The 23,863-nt window shown below is 26.4% G+C and overlaps 1 protein-coding gene across 1 annotated transcript in view; it reads left to right on the top strand.

Annotated features, from left to right (window-relative positions):
- The window catches only part of LOC119685456 (transcription factor E2f1), an 89,680-nt gene that overhangs the window by 13,185 nt on the left and 52,632 nt on the right, over positions 1-23,863 (top strand). Inside the window, exon 2 of the mRNA XM_038099734.1 lies at positions 16,080-16,104. The gene's annotated coding sequence lies outside the window, so the exon portion shown is untranslated. The remainder of the gene's footprint in view (positions 1-16,079; positions 16,105-23,863) is intronic.

Below are 23,863 nucleotides of genomic sequence, written 5' to 3'. Positions count from 1 at the left end.
ATTTTTCTGGGACCGCAGTACCAACAGGTGAACTCGTTCCCTGCCAAATTTGAAGCTCAGAGTCAGTGTTCATTAGCCAATTGATTCAAAGCCGTACTTGACTTATATGTTCGAATTTGGAGTTTTATTAATTTGCTGTGAAAGTTCATTAACAAATTTACTTGCTTTGCTGTATTATAATATTATAACGAAATCACCAATCGGCTGTAGAATCATTGATTAATTATATTTTTAATTTCAATTGTTAAATTTCAATATTATTCTTTTGTAGAGGTATTATTTGTTGCATGATTTTATCATTCTTTCTTGTATATAGAACATAGTAGATATTTCGTATAGATATATAGTAAAACTCGTATATTATATATAAAGCTTTAAATAATTGGTTTTATTGGTTTGTTGAATATAACTACAGGACGATATGAATAACTTGTAGATTATGCTCGCTAATAATCAAGAAACAGGCACCTTAGACTTATCTACAACCAGAAGCAAGATTGTCTAAAATTTAACTTAATACTGGCATTTATTAATGCTTACGGTTGGTTATAAAACATCTAAACCTCTAAACTATGAAAAATATGAAGTCAAAAGAAGCTCTTCGGATAATAAAATGACCTATTTATTATAAGTGTGAATAAAGTATAAATAATAACTTTAAGCTTTTAAGAATTTGTAAATTTCAGCGTGTTTTCATTAAGTTGATTGAATAGTACAATCAAAATTCAATAAAATCTTCCAGATAGACATCGGTACAGAATTCAAAATCCACTTGAATGGACAATTTTTACCCACTGTAAAATTATTTTGTACATTATTGCGCATTGTTTTTACAAAATTGCGCTTGAAATATTAAAAAAACGGGTTAAATTATTTTAATGCTATTTTTATCTTTTTTTGTATCTGAATTGGACTTGCTGAGTTGGATTGGTGAGTTTCTTTGCTAAACAATTTTAAGATTATTTAATTTTAAAATTCAAGATCTTTTTTCATTGACATATCGCTAATGCTGAGTGTACAGCATGTGGCAATTAGTCAATATTTGTGCAAGTATCCATTGACGCTTTTATGGAAACATTATTAATATTAAATCTTCATTAACTTATTAAGTTCACATACATAATACCTATATTTGATAATCCATAAACTGAATTTTATACAAATTTATACACATATAGTAAGATAATGTATAAATAAATGTATGCACACATGACTGCAATTGGATCGCATTAAAATGGGGTCACATTCACATTTTATAAGCTTTGGCTGTTTTTTCAATAGTAAAAACAGAATTTAAAGCATAAAGTCATTAATTCGCATTAATGCAAGTACATGCCTAGTAATGTTTTGGCAGAAAGTCAATGGGGCTTGTGTGATCAAACCCAAAAGTGATAAGCACTTAGTTAATTTCAAATGTACTATGATTTTATGATACAAAGCAATGCACTTAAAAAGAAGCATCATGTGTGTATCTCTTAAAATAAATATATTAAATGTTACTTTAAATTTGGAATCATCACCTCGTCACAAATCATTAGTTGAAATAGTTTAAAATGCATGACCTAATTAACTATTAATTTATTTTGTGAAATTAAAATTGCTAGGTACATCGTACATTAAACCACTAGTAAAAAAACACGTACATTTATTTCCGTAGATAAAAGTGGGAAAACAGAAAAAGTTCTTTTTATTAATATTTAATTATAAAAATATTTAAAAACAATTATTAAAGTTAGTTTTGACATGACCTAAGCTTCGGTATCTCGTATACAGATATATTTTGTATGTCTTATTTCTATTACTTAATCAACTTATGTCAGTTATATATTCAAATCTAATTTCAACGTATAATTCTTAAACGTTTAACGTATAATTTTTAAATATAAACTATTTAACGGTAATTATTTTATATGAACGCTATTTAAAACAGTCAATCAATTTCCTCTATGTTCAGGGTTAGGTAATTTAGGTGTTACCAACTACACATAGATATACCTGTCAAACTGATATTGCCAACTATGTGAAATTCATACGAATGACAGCTCTTGATATTGTTTACATGCTACCACAAGCATTTGTGTCTAAGTTTAGAAATAGGAATTCAAATGTAATAGTGTGATTGCGTTATATTTTATTGAAAAATCACCACCAGCTATTGTAATGACTTTAAATACCTCTAAAGTGAATAAAATATTTGTATATCACAATAATAAACATCTGGTCATATAGCTAAAAATCCTTGAAGATCTCAAAAGCGATTAATACAAACAACAATACATTTTGCAACTATTATCGATTATAAGTTCAAAGTTTAAGTTTATCTTTATTATAATCTTTTAATAATAATACATAATAGCCAGATATACATATAGCTACAAACACATTTAGGTAAGGTGAGGTTATACCGGCGATCACTAGCGAATTCACTTAGGTCTATTAGACCATTGTGGCAAACATATTTAATATTCAACTATTATATATAAATAAAAGATATAATTCCAAGACAACTGATATCATCAGGATATTTGGCAATACCTGAAACTGATGTTTGAGCAGCCAAAAAATCTATTAACTGAAAATAATAAAAAATGTTGTTGTTGCAATTCACTGCTGTTGGATAGACACCTCTCTATTGAAAACAATAATTTATATTAAGAATTTAGTTTCTTTCGTCAAAACGGACGTTAAACATCAATTTAATATAAACCTAATAAAATCTGAATAGTAAATCTGGCTGGTTTTATTTTAATATAGTTATCTGAAAGAAAAAGTCTGTGTATTTTTGGAAAAAGTCTTCTAAATTAATTTAAATAAACCGAACAATATTATTTGGATAGTTTTCAACTAAACCATATTCGGTCCAATGAACGCTAGATGGCATTGGAGTAATTGACTGACATTCTCAAATATTTGACTTTGGATTTCACAGAATCTACAGATGTGAGTGTTCCTTGATCCTTTGATCGTTCAAAAGTCGTGGTTAACAAAAATGTTTCCACTTAAGAAACCAGGGCAGATCTGTTTGGACTGTAAAATCTGTTAGCTTCATTTTTGTTTTTTTATACAGTAATCACACATTGTTGGATTTATTGAGAAATAAAATTGAATTGAAATTTAGCACAAACTAATCTTAAAAAATTAAAGAATATATTTTTATAGAAAATATGATTAACATATATTTTATGCTGAAAAATTAGATGAGTACAAAAGAGTAAACTTTGCCTTATAAAAAACATATTTATTTATTATATTTAAGATGCATTTTTACTTTTACCGAAGTTTTTAGTGTATTGTGTCGTTGCATTAAGGTTGTGATTGTACTTGGGTCTTTAACTAGATATCTAAATTCTGTTTTATTTTATTTGCATTACAAAAAAAAAATAAGCAAATAAAAAGAGTTAAAATAACCAAATCATCATATGAATTTGTATTGTATTGAGTACTAATTAATTATTTAAAACTGCTACGTAATTTTTTTTTTTTTTGTTTTTTGTATTATATCTTGTATAGCATAAGCAATTTTAACAGATAAGAAATAATTGTCATTGTAAAAAAACTCCATAATTAACAAAAAATTATTTTTAAATTGATTTAAGTCTCAATTCTTTGGGTCTGGCTTAGCGCATTTGTATTTCAAGCTCTTTACGTAAAATTTTATATGTATTTTTTCCTCAACATCGATGTATCTAAAGCAAATGCTCAAAGTCATCAATGTATATAAAAATTGCCAAAAGATTGCATAAAAAAAATGAAAATCTGCTTAATAAAAATAAAACAAAATTTATGTGCAAATAATAAGAATAAAAATGCAGAAAAAATTGCTTACAGATGTCGAATATGTACCAAATCAAAATAAAGATTTTCAAATAAAATATAGAATAAATGAAGCATAATAATGGACAACAAAAAGTTTGATATACTTAACAAAAACGTGCTGATGCTACAAATTCATTTGACCAATACAATGCAGCTGTACATGGAAGAAAGTTCCCTTCCACAATGAACGAGATACAAAATTTGTGAATTAAAAGAAGAACAAAAGACTTTCTTTTTGAATTTTTTACATTGACTTTATTGGGTTGGAAAATCATAACTTTTCTTTTGATGCCATAATAAATTGCAAATTCAGCAAAATTTTAATTTCAAGCAATTTATTTGTTTTTGTTATATCAAATATACAGCACAGTTGTGTTATCTTTTCATTATACAATAATATAGCCTTAAGGATCTTGCAAGGACACGCTTGGTTACTTATGCCAATAACGACTGAGTATATTTACACCTGCCTTTTACACTGTAAACTGAATTTGTCTTTGAATCTTGTTTTGTATCTGCTTATTTTGCTTACATTTTACTCAATTACAATATTTTCCAATTTTCATCCCCGTTAATGTTGTAATCTTACAACAGCTGCTGAGGACCGCTATTTAGTGTACGGAAGAAGTATTGTCGATATGGAAACTGGTACATCCTAAACATTTTGTGGCTGCCTTTAAATTTTTTTTTTTGTTATTTTATTAAAATTTTCTTTAATGTTTGTTAATTAATTGGATTTTATATACAAATTTTATAGATATTTTGTGGAGGATTCTGTAACAGGTGCTTCATTTAATGGGTATATAAAGAAGAGTATCAAGTCATAGACATGCAATCGAATTAATGAGTTCTTATTTTTTGTATTTTAAATTAATATTTACTATAAAAATGTTCTGCGGTTTACTACTATGCTGACGACATGGATTAAATTACATCGGTTGGTTGGTAGAGTAGCCCTTGGGGTCTTAGTGATATAAGAATCAGCACCACAAATAAGGGAATGAGGTAAACGCATATATTTACTTAGTAGAAACTTAAAAATTATGGTTTCATGGAAGGAGTGAATATGGTGCAGATGTTAGACAACCCATCGTTAGATTAACAAGAGGATAAATGATTAGTACATACTTCTATTTGTTTTATTTATTTATTTTATTATTTTCAAAGAGTACTTTTTTAATCCGAAACGTTTACAAAACAATTTAAAGTTTTATGTTTAAAAAAGTTTTTTATGTGATGTTTTGAAGTTGACAATTTATAATAAAAATATAAATAAAAAATGTTTCAAAAAATATATGAAAATAATATATTTAAAAACATTAATTACAATATTAAATACAATATTACATTTTTAATAAATTATAATAATAATTGAATTAATATAATAACAATATTGAATTGATATTGAATTATTGTTATTGTCAAAGTTATTTTCATAACTTTTCACAACAAATACTAAATAAATAAATTCGATCAGAACTCGATGATTAAGAACTACAATTTGGTCACACACCAATAGAAGAAAATCAAACTCTTAAATCTCCCTTTCAACCATATCTGCCGCAGTTATGGTGAATACTAGTGCTGTTCATATTCGAATTTACGAAGTATTCGAAGAAATTCGAATATTTGAATAGTAAACGAAGTCTTCGAAGTTGAAAAAAACTTCGAAGTTTTTGTGAATTTTTGTTCTCGAAGTCTTCGAAGTTTAAATGTAGTGAAAAACTTCGAAGACTTCGAAGACTTCGTAAGCAAAAGGTGAAGTGAGAGCGCACAATGCAAACAAACGTGCATCACACAAATTATTTGAGGGATGAAAGCGTTTGCTTTGTTTGTACGGTTTTATGTTTTTTGTTGTTATTCTATGCAGAAAATTAAAAACATGTTTTTTTGTTTTATTTTATTACATAAAATTTATTTTTTTGTTTTATTATTAAATATGTATTATAATATATATTATTATTAAATATGTTATTATTAAATATTATTTATATTAAATAAAAAATTTATTTTAAATAGAATGTAAATTAGTGTATAAGCAAAATTGTATAAAAGAAATTCCATCAAATTTTCATGTATTTTATATTATATTAAAAATTTTCATAAATATAATTTTTTAAATGTAAATAATAAATATAAGTTATTTAAAATGTGAATTTTTTATTTAATATAAAAAATATTTAATAATAACATATTTAATAATAATATGTATTATAATACATATTTAATAATAAAATAAAAAAATAAATTTTATGTAATAAAATAAAACAAAAAAACATGTTTTTAATTTTCTGCATAGAATAACAACAAAAACATAAAACCGTACAAACAAAGCAAACGCTTTCATCCCTCAAATAATTTGTGTGATGCACGTTTGTTTGCATTGTGCGCTCTCACTTCACCTTTTGCTTACGAAGTCTTCGAAGTCTTCGAAGTTTTTCACTACATTTAAACTTCGAAGACTTCGAGAACAAAAATTCACAAAAACTTCGAAGTTTTTTCCAACTTCGAAGACTTCGTTGAAATGCGAATATTCGAATATTCGAAGAACTTCGAATTTTTAAAAACTTCGAATAATGTGAACAGCACTAGTGAATACGATGAAAGTGCCTCCCACCTGCTTTGCTTCTGTCCGGTACATGCACGGCGCCGCCTTAACACTTTAGGGGCTTGCTTTTTTGTGGAACTTGGCGAAGTTCAGGGCCTCCCATTGAATAACATCATTAGCTTTGCCAAAGGTTTAAGCTGTTTTTAACCCTAGGGTTTTTAATAATACCGTAGCACAATGAGCCTATAGGCCTAAGTTGATCCACTTGGGATCGCCGGTATAACCTAACCTAACTTAACGATTAAACGCTGAATTTAATATGTAGGACTTAAGTTCGTATGTGAACAGAAAGTATGTAGTTCAACTTTATCACATGAGACATATAAAAAATTTTAAATTGTTAGGTTTTTTTGTCTTCAGTAAGAAATAAAACTTTGAATATAAACACGTCATAATTTGATTTGTGTTCTAAGATCCTATAATGTTTCTTAGTCAATCCCACGCAATGGGAATGCGCAGTGTTGGTCAAATGGCATTTGTACAGCTCTCTGTTAATCTGTTCAGTTATCGAATTCGTATTTAGCTTTGAGTATCAATTTTGATTTAGGTTTTTTAGATTCTTATTTTTTTTTATACTGTTCTACACTCGTCTCTAATATAATACATACTTATGTGTTAAATTCTAATTTTGCTATAGTAAGGATGAACTATTTTTAATAAACAGCTATTTAAAAATATATAGAAAATTAAATTACTAATAAAGTAATATATCACATAAGTGATTCACATTTCTAAAGGGATTTGGTTCAGTGGTTTGAGGATATATTGAAACATTGGTTCGGTTTACCAGTTTTTAATGCTAAGGAAAAGTAATTCAGCTTTTGGCTTTTTCAATTATACTAAAAAGTCGTTAACTTCGGTTTCTTACATGTTTGTAAGGCTCAGACTCAAGTTAAAGATATATTTAACATAGCTTTACAAATTTTATATTATAAAATACTAGAGTAAAGTGATAAGACTCTTCAGAGCATTTTCTGTCGAATTGTATTTCATTTATATAATAATTGCCTACATTTTTGCCATTTATATTTATTATTTATATTGTATTATTTAGTAGTAGAAGTAAGTTCTTTTCTTTGCAATTATTAAAATATAAGAAAAATAAATAAATATAAATATAATATATAATAATATATTTGCAGCAATTATAACATATAATTTATTTTTCACCTTAATAATGTGTAACTTAAGAAGTACAGATTATTTAAGACAATAACTATTAAGTTGTCTGTTTTATATTGTATTATGTATTATTTATATTGTATTGTACTATGTATTATTTATATTATATTATAATATTAATTATATTATATTAAATATTATATAAATTATATTATGTATTATTTATATTATATTATATATATATTATTAATTTATTATTAATATTAATTATTATTATATTAATTATTATTAATTAATATATTATTAATTTATTGTTTTAATGACCAAAAAAATTTTTAAAAATAATTTTGTTTTATGACTAATTATTATTAGTAATAATTACTGATGGTACCCTGATGATGACTATAGATGGTAGTCGAAATATCGGTAAAAATAAAATATTTTAAAAACAAATAAATATTTTTTATAAAATTTATTATTTAACTATTGACCAATTAACCCGTAAACAAACAAAATTATTTTTAATATATTATTTATATGACATTATATATTATTTATATTACATTATATATTATTTATATTCCATTATATATTATTTATATTACATTATATATTATTTATATTACATTATATATTATTTATATTACATTATATATTATTTATATTTATTATTATTAATATTTCATCAGAATGTCAGAAATATTTTTTTAAACATTAGCATAAAATTTCTTTTGCTCCTTCTTCTCTTCTGTCTTATATACGCGTAAACGATTATTGAAATTATGTTGGTAAAAAATTGAAGCATACTTTCTGGAGTAACATTTGTCTGCATAGCTATGAGAAGACTTTTTCACATATTTATGTATTCAGTTTTAACATATATTTTGTCATTTAAAATTTTCTAATTTTAAAAATAATATTTACTATTATTGCTATATATTACTATAAATTATTTTGCTGCAAATGTGTTTTTAATTGTGTTCTCTATGTGAACACAACGCCATGTATGTGCAAGATAACATTAGTAAATTGTAAAATTCTTTCAACATTTATATGTATATATGTAGAATAAATAAATGTGGAACTCGTTATTTCAATTTCCCAGACAATCCTGCAAATCTTTAATGCATTTTATTCGAGCTTTATTTCTTTATGAACGAAAAAAGTATAAAAACTTAAGGCAGTTTTCATTGTATGTCTGCAGCAGAAAAGAACACCTATAACTTTAAAAAAAGAAGGCAATATATAAAATAAAAATATAAAAAAATATATCATAATTTCTTTGAATGCCGCTTTCAGTGTTTATTATACGCTTACCAATACGACACAAAACCAGACTTAACTTCAAATAAAATTCAATAAACAACTTGAAAAGAATGTGGCATAATCACCACAAAAACGTAAACAATTTACCTTACAGTTGAGCTACTAAGACTTTAGGATGATTTTTACAATATTACATCCAAATATTTATTTTAGTATAATTTTTTTAACACAATAGAACTAAATGATGCATCCTTAGGATTGCCGATATAACCTAACCTAGTATAATTTATTTTAAGCTATATATTTACAAAAAAGAACATACTAATTCGTGTTAAAAATTAAATACCATGGTTTAGCTTAATTATCGTTTAATGAATATTCTTTGATTTTAAGGAAATTATATAGACTTTTGTAGATTCGAATGAAAACTCATAAATTTTACTAATTATGTATCAAAGTTACCATACCAACAGTCAAATATTTTCTAGTAATGTTATAAAATTATGGTGGTTTGCCGATAGTAATGGCAGCTGTAAGAGACTCATGAACTATATTACAATTTTGGGATTCCGCTAGCTATTCTAAGACTTAGATTAAGCGAAGCTAAAAAAAATTTTGATTGACTAACAGTTACTTAAAAAAATTTCATTTTGGGTTATTATATTAATATAAATCTAGTCTTTGCTACTTGCTGCACATAAAAAATATTTAATTAAGTTTTTTTTTCTATTAGTATTTTTAGTATTTTTTTTTTATTAATAATATTTTTTGGCTGACCGTACAACTGTTTAGAGTATATCCTAGCATCATATTTCTTATATTTAATTATTCTTCGTAATTTTGTTCGACTATAAATGCTAAGGATTAAACTTGTACGCAAATTTGAAGCTCAAAGTCAGTATTATTTAGTCAACTGTCTAAAAATCGTATATGATTGTGTTGTTTTTGAAGATTTTATAATTTGTTACGAAAGTTTATTAACAAATTCTTTGGATCCTTATTTTAGAACTTATTACAAAAAATTTATGCTGATGTAACTCTACGATCGCTAATGCAAATCGAAAAGATGTACAATATTTTCTGTTCATTATCTATATATAAGAAAAATTAGGTTCTATACATAAGATTAGGTTTTATACATAAGAAAGAATGTATAAATCATGCAACAAATAATGTCTCTACAAACAGAATAGTATTGAAATTTAACAATTAAAAAATAAAAAATATAATTAATTAATTCAATTATTCTAGAGCTGGTTTATGATTTTGTTCTAATATAAACAAAGCAAGTGAATTTTTTTAATAAAACTTTCATAGCAATGTAACGAAACTCCAGAAAAATGTGTGAACATTTGTGCACGGTTTTGGGTCAGTTGGTTAAGGTGCTCTGACTCTGAGCTTCATATTTGGTATGACACGAGTTGAATTCCTGGTACTTGTAGTCTGAAAAAAAGTATTTACGAATAATTAAATATAAGAAATAATTCCAAGTCCACTGATGATAAGTATTTGGCAACGCTCGAAACAGCTGTATGGTCGCCAAAAATTAAATTAATTAAAATAATATAAAATGAATTTTTGTTGTTGTTCACTATTGTTCGAAAAAAACTTTTTAAGAAAAATTTGTATATATTTTCGATCTTAAACTTTTCATTAAACTCTGTATTTTAATTCTAAATTTTATATTATACGTATGCATACTGTATTTTGTTTTAAAATACTTATTGTAGGGTGCTCACAACGTGCTTTTAACAAACACCAAATATTTGCACCATAAATCCATTTTGCACTTGTAAAACCAAATGAAAACAAAACCAAAAAGAAAAAACCAAAATGTTTCATAAACTGCATAACACAACACCATGAATACAAGAGAAATGGCTAACAACTCTCTTAAGCTCCCAGTGTGTGTGTATAAAAGTTCAACAACAACAAGGAAAAACAACAAAAAAAAGATTCATAAACAAAAATAAACCTGAAGTGCAACACAAAATAAATAAAAATAAAAATAAAAAATAAAAGCAAAACGAATCTACAACGAGAATGAATAAATGAAAACAAAATTTACAAATTCCATTCATGGATTTTTTCTACATCTTCAAGCTCCATGCTTTACCATCCATACTCATTTACAACATAATTTTTTTTTTTTTTATGTTGTTTTTGTTGCTCCAAGTGCGCGTAGTTGTTGCAAATCTGTTGCGAATGTGGCGCGCACATATAGAATATGATGGCAAAACAACAAGCAAATAAAGTGCATGCACGCCGGATGTTTTTGTTGTATTGTGTGGGGCATCAACAGCCAGTCACCGACATTGTAATTTGCTGTTTAGCTTACAAACTTGGCCCCACCGAAAGTGTCTGTCTATTTGGTCTTTGGATGTATGGGTATTGTTGATTTGAAGTTGGTTGGAGCGAATGCAACGGAAGCCGGCACAACTTTTATGGGGTTACTTTGTGCGCGCGCTGATGGTACTTGTGCTATTAAATAATAATGGGTGTGTTTGCAGTTATATGAATGCTTGGTGTGCCTCAGTCTTAAAAAAAATATGCATTCAAAATTCATTTTTTTTGGAGCTTTTTCAAATTTTTCATAAACGTCTGACATTAGGTTAGTAAAAATTGTAATCTATTTGTTACGAATTCTTATTTGGTTACTACGCCAGACTATTTGTTAATCTTTGAATTGCTATTTAATCAAATTTTGATGGTTGTCTTACGAAATATTGCTTTAATGTTTTTTTTAATATTTCACTCTAAATAATAAATATAAAAAACTTAAATTTAAAATCTATTCAAAATTAATAGATTATAATTCATTTGTTAATAACTTAATACGCTTGCTGAAATCAATTGAAATTCTTTTTCCTCAAACCGTATATGTAAAGTTTTCTGTTTTTAAAAACAAAATGTTTATACGCTTTAACACATTGTAATATATAATAGGTTATAATACTTTTAATACTATTGACTAGGAAGTAGAAGCACATTCAGTCTATTATATAGTTGGAAATTCATCATCATCCGTGACTATACAGTCCATGTAGGACCTAAACCTGTTTAACAACAGTCTTCCATTCTTATCTATTTTTTGTTTTTCTTTTCCAATTTATTTTATTCTTTTCCAATTTTTTAATTTAATATAATATTCATTTCTTCCAAGGCCTGCGCACTCTGTCTTTCCATTGTTTTCTTGGTCACCCTCTTCTTCTGCTGGTTCCTACTTCGTTCTCATAAATCTTAAGCGGTACTCTCATATCCGGCATTCTGATCACATGTCCAATCCATCTTAATCGCTACTCTTTCATAAATTTGTTGATTGTATCACCTTCAGCTAGCCGTTGTAGCTTGAGGTTGTATCTTATGCGATACATACCGCTTCCTTTCACGTATTTTCTGAGTATTTTCCTGTCAAACTCTGCTATCTTGCTTGCTTCAGTTGTAGTTAATTTCTATGTCTCGCAGCCATATGTTACTGCTGGGCGAATCAATGTATTATACATTTTTAGTTTTATTTTTTACGAAATATTATTACTTGTAATTAGTCGTTTTAATCCATAATAAGCTTTATTCCAAGCTTGCACTCTATCCTTTAATGTAGTCATTCATAGATTGCACCCGTAGGTATTTATAGCTACTGACACCTTCAATTAAATGGTTGTCAATGTTTAGGACATTTGGAGTAGATTTTGTAGATGGAATTAACATGTATTTGATTTTTTCATAATTTTTATACCCATTTTTTGAACTTCCGTTTTAAAACCATTTTTAGGTATGTTACATTGCGAGCCAACAATGCAAGGTCATCACTATATAGTTGGAGATTAATAGGTAATAAGCATTGTTGTAGATGTGGCGATTATGCGATAAGAAGAAAAATTTAATATATACCAAGGCATAAGAGTCTTTTATCCATGATTTATCTTAATTGAACAGATAGTTCATCTCAAACAGTGTACAGCTGTAGTTTTTGTTACATACAAGGAATACACATAATTTATACGTAATAAGTATGGCTTTTGTACATAATTATTCTTTTGCTTTTATTGGGTCAAATCTAAACATTATCTTACCGATAGATATGCAAAGCTTCGTTGAGAAGCTGTAGATACACTTTTTGAAACTCAAATTTAAAATTTGAAGTTTGAAGTAGTTAAATGAATATATAACATATATAACATATAATTAATACAGAGTAACAGATATTAAACTTCGTTTTTATATTTGACTTTCTCATTCTCTTGCTATAACTGTATATAATCTATGTGTTTATTTATATATTTATGTACAAATTACACATCAATTTTGTATTTACTTTTCAAAAGAGTTATATAAACTTTTTATTAAAAACAATTATTTTAGTTGTTATATTATATAAAATCTCGCCCTGATAAAGGGCATTGCTAAACCATCAAAACCGTAGACAATTTTATATAAAAAAAAATTTTATAAATCAACACATATATTAAAATTAAAAAAAAAACTATTCTTATTACAAAGTTTATATAAATTTTTGAAAAACGAACACATTATTAACAAATTTCGATTCATAACCTTTATATAATACGAAGCACTGCTTTAAATTTGATCACCCAAAATAATTCTTATTGATATTTTAACAAAATACAAGTTTCTGATTAAAATTATTAATTCATTGCTAAAAAACAAAAACAATTACTAATGAAATAAACAAATCACATCATCAAATGATTATATATAATATACATCAAAGACTTATATTTTTAGATTTTCCGAAAATTAATTTGAATTTTTTTTCGAAAATTCGTATATTTCTTAACATGACTGATGATGAGTACAAAGCTCAAAACAACGTTTTATGATCAGCCAAATTTCAATAAATTAATCAGTTATTAGTGTTTTTTCATTACTGTTCGAACCCTTCTAGAATGCTTTTAATTATAAGACGTCATAAAACTACTTTAAACTATTTTTATTTTAAAATAACTGTAACAAATACATTTTTATCTTTACAAAAAACTCATATATATATACATATATATTTATATTATATATATATTTAATTTTCTATTGAAATGATTTTCTCCTAAATAAGGACTTTATCAATTTTATTTATGATTGGATTAAAAGTTTTAAACTCACAAGAATTAATGTTAAATTCATTTTAATATTTGCTTTTTATTAAATTAATAAATTATTATTTGTATTTTTTAAAAAATTTTTACGTGTTTTCTTCTGTGGTTTTGCTATAACCGCATTATAACCCTAAAAAAAACTACCAAGAAAACAAGAATACGTAAAATTATTGAAGTGTATCCTATTCATATGCATATAATTAAGTTTACTTGACTTGAACTTATTATTAAGGACATAGACATTTAGATATGAATTTAAACGTTTGGTTTTTGGAAGTTCTTTTAGTTTTTAAAAAACTGCGTCCTTCCACCGAAGATGCGGACGAAATTATTACTTGCATAAAAGAACGAGTATTTTCAAATAAAACCGTTTAAGTTCGTACAACCTAAGACGCTTTTATACGTTTTTTAAGTTATTAAAAAGAAAGTATTCACCTAACTTTATTCAATAAAACCTATTTTAGCAAAAATAGTATTTTTTTTGTAGAATATATCAATAACAGAGAAGACTTCGTATGTAAAGTAAATGAGCTCAGTACAATGCGGCATAAGTTGACGCAAGCTTAAGATATGCAGTGCAATACACGATTTATGAATTGCAGAAAATAAAATTAAACAATAAAATAAAAAACACAATAATGTATGGTGAATGAACGGCAATCAAAACAAAAATATAGCTAAATCGTGTCCAAACCAGAACTGAAGATAATACACAAAACGTCCCACGTAACTAAAAGGATGTGATTTTTATTTTACATTTCTTTCTTTTTTTTTTAATTAAGAAAGAAACCTGAAATTGAGTATGCGCCTTCCTTGGTAAACCGTGAAGACCTATAAGTATTCATTGTAAGAATTCCATGAAAATATTTTATTTTTATAACCGAAAGAATGCATATATAAGTGCGCTTATAAAACGAAACAATGTTGTTATTTAAAACTTAAAATAATTGTATATATAAAAAAAAATATACATAAAAAAACTGCAGAAGAAACATATTATAAAAAAATTAAATAAAACCAGATAATTATAGCAAACTAGTAATGTGGTGTTGATTGGACACAGGAGACCTTTAATAACTTAGTAGTTACTCATAGTACACAGACATCTAAACTTGAATAGTATAAAAAGTACTATTGCTTATATTAATTAAATTTTTAAACTTTTTTAAATTCTATTAAGTCCTTTGAGAATTAATTATGTAAAAACTTTGGCTTAAACTTATTCTTATATATATTTCTAAAATTCTATAATTATTTATTGATGATAATAAATACAAAAAATTGATTGAAAAAACAACTTCAGCAGAAACTCTGCGTTGGTCCCAAAGTTGTATACAATCTCTGCTGTTTACTCTGTCTTTATTTGCTAAAAATGAAAATAAAACAATAGTCACAAAAAATAAATATAAAAAGGAAAATATAAATTAACTACGTTCCCAAGATTTTCAACATATTTACCGAGCAGCTTTGAAATCAGATTGTGACTTCCCATTATACTCGTATTTTTGCCCCACTATAACAAAATCGCAACTAAAGTTCTACTATATACATACTTGTGTAATGAATGCTCATCTTGAACTCCATGGAAAACTAAATGAAACCATAAATTCTTTTAAAAAAATCTTCAGTAACTTACCGCGTATTGTACCCGTTCTATAAACATATGTACCTATATACATGTATTCGTATATATGAAGCATTTAACAGGTTCCAAGTATTCAGGCAACATTTGTATCGTTTTTGTTCGCACTACATTAGTCTTTGCATTCTTAGTTGTGTCTATTTGTGTCCACAATTCAAAGTTAAGAACTTTAAAATAGAAATCAATCTTTTGTTGTTTTGTATTTGAAAAATTCCACATCCTAAATACAGGATAATGGCCTTTAAACAATTTATTGCTTTATTTATTTTTTTTTTCATTTGCAAACATAAACTTTGCCGGTGAAGGTTTTCAGATTTTTTTTTTATCTTCATTGTTCTTAAAACTAGTTTTAAGCTCTTTTCACTCTTTATATTTATTTTAGAATTCGTTTTAAATTATTTATTTGTAAACTTCTTCAATGATTTTTCATTTTAATTATTATTATTGTTTTTATAGTTTTCACGCAGATGCATATGTATGAAATTTTCTAACATTTTGTTTATCTTTACAGATTTCAATGCTGATGTTTTTTAATTGTAAGTATATACCAAACTGTCAAAATTATATAAATTAAAAATATCTTTAGTTATATAAATAAATTGGCTTAATATAATATAATATAATATAATATAATATAATATAATATAATATAATATAATATAATATAATATAATATAATATATATAAATATAATATAATAATAATATAAAATAATATAATATATATAATATAATATAATATAATATAATATAATATAATATAATATAATATAATATAATATAATATAATATAATATAATATAATATATTAATAATAAGAAATAACTGGGTAAAAATATATTATGTATATTTAAAAAAAAAAATAATGAAAATATTAACAAAAATTGTCTACATATTAATATATAAAATATGTATTGGTTACAAATTCGACACAAATATGTAAATGCGTTTAAATTCATTGTACCTTTGTAATTTGTTTTTTTTAATAATCAGAAATTAACATTATATTAATATTGATATACAGTATGCGCTCAGTTAATAATCGAAATGTTCACTAAATCCAAATTTTTTGGAAGCAACAGCACTGGAAGCAAAATTTTTTTTGAAGTATCTTGGGTTTGCTGCTTTCCCCAGAACTAATGAGCCTATTTACACTATCGTGAACGTGAGATGAACTTGACGACAATATGAATTGTCAGTTCAGTTTAGTGTAAACTCTCGTGAACTCTCATGAGCGTGAAATTTGTTTTGTTTTGTGTTAACGTATAAAATGCTTGTGTGTAGTAGTGCAGAGCACAGAAATTGAGAATATTCAGCATTAAAAGTTAAACATAAACATAACATTGTATATGTATGCGTGTCAAGCTGAAGAAACGCAGCAAATTTCATTGCGTGGAATTCATGAACTCACATCACACTCTCTTTCTTCGCTCATCTATCGGTAAACGGTTTTCAAGTTCATGTTCATGTCACGTTCATGATGGTGTAAATAGGCCCAATGGTTTTACTTTATGATCGCCAGATGCATTTGTGCAGGCTAAAAATGTAAGGCGCGCCTTTTCAAGCTTTCGCCCAGGTGCAGCTGTTTTATATTTGCAAGTCAAGGTTTTAGAAGGAAGCATTTTCCAAAAAAGACTTGACTCGTCTGCATTAAAGATTTAATATTTTGTTAGGTTATGCGGTTTTAGTAACGAATTAAAAGTGCTTTCAAAGAGATTCACAATATGAGAACTCGAAGATAACTTTTGGCCTGAAATTTTTAGAAGCTTTATTCCAAATCTTCGCTTGAACTGTACCGTCCATCGTAAGAAAAATAATTATTCTCTTCTTTCAAAATGTTGTTCATCTCTTTTGTTTTTGTTTTCAATATTTCACGAGATATTAGAAGATTTCTACTTCGCTGTGCACAGAACCATTCATATAATTTTACCTCTACTTTAGGCATCTCTCCGAGTTTTAAAGTTTCCTATTAGAAGAAAAACTTTCCCTTTTAACAAACACTTTTTTATTGAGTCGAACCACTTAGAACAGACTTTTATGTATAAGTAAATATCGAAGTTTTTTCAAATTTGATACATTAAATAAATTCTAATCGAACCATCTGATGATACGTAGATAAAAGTTTTACTTTCGGAGCTGTTATGTAAAGTGATGTTAAATCGGAGATGGGTCTGTTACTTAGAAATCAATTCACAAACTTATGAATGCCGATGTAGTTATAAAATATTAAGTTGAATTTTTTTAAAATACAATGTATACAACTGTCAGGTGATATACATATAGTAACTGGGGAACTTCCATATAAATTGACTATAATTCGATGGAATTACTATTACTTGCAAATCAATTTACATTCTTATGACAAGTAATTGAAATAAGCAAGATTTGAGATTTTTGAAATGTTTCATTTCTAAATCTATTATATCACAAATTAATCCAAATTATTAAGCAATACAACTATAAAATATTCTTGGCTTTATCACAACTCTACTTCTTAAATTCTCTTAAAATAAAATCAAGGTACAACCAGTATAATGCGTTACAATATATTTTACCTCGTATATCTGACATTAAAAGACTTTATTAATATAATCGATATTTTTTAATACTTTAAAAACCTTTTATTTTATAGAGCTTCTATTTGTAGTTGACAATTCTATTGAAGTTGTGATAATTAAACTGAAATAATATATAATAAGATAAATATTTGTGCAGTAAATATACGTGAAATGTTTTTTAAAAATTAATTATTCATACTTAAGCATGAATAATTTATAAAACAAAATATATTTGTATTTAAAAAATACTTTACCACCCTTTTCACGCCTTGCTTTTATCTATAATGTTTTGTAAAATGGATGTTTATGTTCTGCATGAAAATTGAGCGGCCTAGTTCCAATTACATGAAATATTTGAATTATTTAAATATGCGGATACATATTAATTCAGTTTAAAAAAACTGAATGCTTCAACAGAACTTAATTTCACACACGTGTCAATATTTTTATCCCATGAGAATTATTTTAATTTACCGAATTTGTATTGATACCTGGATTTGACGCATAAATCTTGCAATCTCTGCTCCATTTGTGTATTTATTGCCTATTTGAAAGGATGTGCTCTGATTTTAATCTCACGCATGTAATTGTAGGCTTACAAATTTCACTTTCTTTGTAATATTTAAAATGCACCCTTCTTGCAGTGACGTGCCAATAATTGCAATCACAGCATACCATACAATGACAGACAATTACATATAGTGTGAGTATACGTATTCTGAATTTTAATAGATGGACAACCTTCATGTGTAGCCAGTATACTGAAATACAAAATTGACGCATAGATGAACCTTTGTCAAAATTACAAGCTCAGTTTCAAAAATCCACACAAATTCATCACACCTTTTACACTTACGCTTTTAGCGTAACAAAGCCTCACCAAAAAATGGTTCTGAAATAAAGCAAAAATATTATTCCAACACATTTTTGGCCGGCATTAACGTCACCTTTATCAATTCCGAATTACTACTACTGCAGTTACTAGAACTGTTTGCCTATACTACTACACTACTACTTGCTTTGTTCTCTTTCATGTGACATCTGCTGTTTGCGCATGCGCAACATATTTTTTCCATATGTGATTAGTTGCTGCCGCTTTAATGCATTATTTCTGTAGCGTATGTAATTGTAATTTACAGCATTTTTACAAGAAGACACCCTATATTTTAAATCGTCAATGGTGATGTGTTCTTTGGACTTTTGCCGTACGTTTTCGTAATTATTTTAAACAATTTAACTCGAGGTAGTATACCTCGCATTCTACGTTCAGTGCCCTCTTTTTCCAAACATAAATTTAAGTATTAAATTGTAAGGGATGTTAAATTATTAGCCTAAGTTTGTATGTATATTTTTTTTTGTGTTTAGTATTATTTTTTTTTTATTTTTTGCAGAAATTTCTTTACATTATTTAGTATCTGAGCTCTGTTTTTAATGTAGATCATATCGGCATTTGGCACATGTCAATCGATTCAATGTTTCCATTTTTGTACTGATAAAGGGTCGCTGTACTATTTTGTAGATCATTTTTAACTTACAGTGGGCATAACAGACATAACAGACAACAGCATACAGACATAGTAAATTTTTTATATGAACCAAACCGCTGAGCTCATGCGTTACAAATTACTTAAATACTGTGTATACTATAAAATTTATTAAATTATTAGCAATAATATGAAAGTATTAAAAAAAAATTTGAACTTATTTAATTATATACTTTGGTTAATCAACTACAATATTTTATTAAATTTTATTATTTTGTTTAAGATATAATTGAATATATTAGAGTTAACTTACATTTCTATAGTAATAAGAAATCTTTGTTTTAAAAAATATGAGCACAAAAATAAAAAAAATATAATTTTTGTTTTAGTTACTCTGGTCTTGTGACTTGGCATGTAAATGAAAATTAATTTACTTCATTCTTTCACCCTATGTTTTGTTAGTTTATTTCCAGCATCTTCGGGGATATGTAAAAGATTTTTTATTATTTAATAATTATAGTTTTTTACAATGTGAAAACAATTTTACAATTTTTTGATAATGCATAAAATATAACTTGTAAACAAATAAATAACTACAACAATAATAACAAAACAATAACAATAACAATTCATTAATTATTCCTAAAGTTTTAGAATTATTTAATTATAATATTTATCAACAAAATCAAGTTTAGGTTAAGTTTTTCACTGTTTATTTATCATTTTCATGTCTTCTTGATTCTTCTTCTTGAGTTAGTGCTATTACGCACTTTTACTCTATAATGGCTGGGGGCTTATCTCTACCCCACACTAGGCTTTAACTAAGCTAAGAAATAATATCATTTATTTGTCTTTTAGTTGAGGACGGACATTAAATCAGCATATCTTCCTGAGAGTCCTGAAGTGAACTTGAGGATTGTTAGGGCGGGGTTAAGTAGTGTATCAACTTTAGTGAATAATTTTAGAGCTTTGTCTCTGATATATTTTTTCACTGAGTCAATCCTAAGATCTGTATGTATATCTGTTGATCTTATATACCATGGAATCTTAAACAGTCTTCTTAAAGCCAGGTTTTGTGCTATCTGTAATTGCTTTATGGTAGTATTTGAGGCTTTGCTATATGGAACACATCCGTACAGTAGTGCCTGTCTAATTACTTGGGTATAAAGTAACTTTCTGTTTTTAAAGTTGAAGTGATAATTATTAAATAGCGGTTTTAATAAATGTAGAATCTTAGAGCAGCTATTCATGTGTAAATTAAAAATTAAAGATTTTTCTTATAAAAATTATGAAAACTTCTCCAAGTTACCGCCACTTTCGATTTGTTTATTACAGAGCGGCAATATAATTTGAGCTTATATTCTCTTTATAGCTTATATTTAAATTTAGATTAGAATTAAAAATTTAGTTTTAAATATAAGCTATATTTTTAAATCTAAAGTTCTTATATTTAAATATATAAAACACTGGGTCAATAGGCTTAAGTGGATTCTTAGGATCGCTGGTGTAACCAAACCTAATGTAACCTATATTGTTTTATTTCCCCAGACAAGTATTAAAAATTGATTTTATACCTTCATGTTTAATTTGTTTCAAGACTTACCTTATTTAAAATCGTGATTTGGTTCGGAGATTTTTTAGTTAACGAAGTTTATAGTTAATTAGTGTATTTGATAATTAGTTAGTTATTTGAAGGTTCGTTATGTATGGTATTTCCTACTGTAAAAAATATGTTTTTGCCTTTCATCTGCGCTGTGGTCGTTATTTAAAATTAACGAAGAGTTTTGTTTTTTACAAATTGCATTTAAATGCCCTTTCTGTAAATTATTCGGTTTTAATATATTTAAAAATATCTTTAAGATATTAATCTATGTTATATTGTTAAAATAAAATCAAATTTGATTCTTCTACTTCTTCGATATTTCTATTCGTTAATGTAATATTCATTTGATCTGATGATAAGAAGAAACAAATTGAATCTAAAGCATTAAACTAATAATAATAATAATTATATAATGAAATCTTATTTAATTTTGTATTAAATTACATACATAGATAAATAACATACAATGTATTTTTGATAAATTCATTCATGTATTTATTTGATATATTTAAATAAAGAAAAAAATTTGTATTTTTTTATAAAAAAAAGCCTACCTTTACTATAAAAATATCTACATACTTTTTAAAAAAAAACTAATTTTTTGCGACTATTGTAAACAACCTACCAAGTAGCAATCCATATTTAAAGCACTTTCGGAAATGGCACACTGAAGCGTTCAGCAGCTACTCTACATTTGCTTTATGCAGCAATCAACTAATGGCATTCCGCAGTTGTCAATTGTTGCTATTTTGAAACGGCAACTGTTCCGCCAGTACGGCCGGAGGGGTGCTTTACTTACACTCAAATAGTACTATGCTTTCGAATAGTATCCAGGTGCTATTTTTTAAAGCAAATTTTTTTTTTTGTTAAAAATCTATTCTTAAAATTAATAAAGAAAACTATTTAACACAATCAGCAAATAATTTTTCACATAGTTTATTCAGTTTTTATAAACTAACATCTGTTTTGTGAATTGTTGATAAGTTTTTACTTCAAATGCAAGATTTGAGTAATAATTATTTCAGTGAAACTGCTTATCTCACTAGCGGCGAAATACATTTTCTAACTCCTTTCTAGGATTCCATCTAATTGTGCAGTTTTATTTATTGTTGACAGTATTACTTTAAGTTGACAGTATTAAAATATTTTATCCATTTATTCTTTCTATATGTATTAACAATTTTCACTTTGTATCATATTCTTAAATGTAAGAATTTGTATTTAAAAGCCCCTCAGTCATTAATGAAATTCATGAGAAGTAGTATTTGTACATAATCTTATCACTGCTTTATAAACAAACTGAAAATGTATATCCTTTCTCACGTATAACTCATTAAAGATATCCTGTTCCCTAATTCCTAAAAAAATGTTTAAAATCAAATTCTAAACAAATAATAATATTTCATTACCTTACCTTACCCTACGATCGGTACAAAACTCGAAATATTAAAAGCGAAATCTTTAGTTAAACAGTACAAAAAGATCTCCAAAGCATTTTTATATATTTAGACGTAAAAATCAATTATAGAACAGATATGATTTTTTAATTTCTGTGATAATGGCTCTTTCTCATTTATTTTCTGATTTTAAAATCGAATCAAATCAATTTAAAAAATATGACAATAAATATGACATTTTACTGTAGAATTGACTCAAAATATTTTTTTTTTAATAAACCTTAGCAATAGGTGACAGAAGGCATTTATTTCTAATTGCTCGAAAAGACAAAATATGTGGAATTTAAGGATTCAAAGTGCACTTTGTGCACTGTCATTATATATACTAGGGGTATTAACGAGTTTGAGTAACGAGCTCGGTAACAAAGTAAAAGTGCTACCAGTTACGCTAACTCGTGAGCACACCTGATTGTGCCTATTTGTTAACCACAGCTGTTAAAATCAACTGTATTCTAATGAATTTGTAAATTATTGTGAAAACAAAAGAAGTTCTGATATAAATATCAATATTATGCCGAAGTTAAGTGAAATAAACTGTTGACGTTTTGATAAAAATGCCTATACGAAATGCTTAGTATAAATATATTTTCGGAGTAAACATTTTTCTTATATATAAGAAAGTTTAAAACATTGAAAATATAGTAAAAATGCAATGCATTACTCGATATGTATTTTGTTGTTGCGGCTTTGTACTTTCAATACGATACTCGGTTACAAAGCGCGTTACTCGAACTCGTAAATAATCCTATTATATCTCTCAAGATAACACTGTTATAAAAATAAAATCCGCTTCTTCTCTTTCGATTTTTTAATAAGTTTGGGTTGATTTGAACCTGATGACTTCAATTTTGTAATCCGTTTTCCGTTTTTCTCGTAACATTAAGTTTTTTTGACAATAATGGGTTAAAGTTTTTATTTTAATAGATACATACGTATGAATATATATACTTTTTTATCATAGACACGCGCTTCCAAATTCCCTTCTTTATTTCTCAAAAGACATTTTTGGTGGAATGAAGATAAAAATTTGAGAAAAGTTATCAAATCAATTTTACTGAAGACAAAATATTCATATCTTTTAAAATGAAAATTTATTATTAATCCCTCAAAACCTCAATATTTAAACTGTAACCCGTTATTCTCAAAGATCCAGATGGCGAGGAGAATAACAGGTTTGAGCGCAGCAGACCCAAA

Source organism: Teleopsis dalmanni, chromosome 2, assembly GCF_002237135.1.
Source record: "Teleopsis dalmanni isolate 2A chromosome 2, ASM223713v2, whole genome shotgun sequence".
Taxonomy (NCBI): Eukaryota; Metazoa; Arthropoda; class Insecta; order Diptera; family Diopsidae; genus Teleopsis; species Teleopsis dalmanni.
The sequence above is the reverse complement of the archived record's forward strand: the minus strand, read 5'-3'. Positions and strand labels throughout refer to the sequence as shown.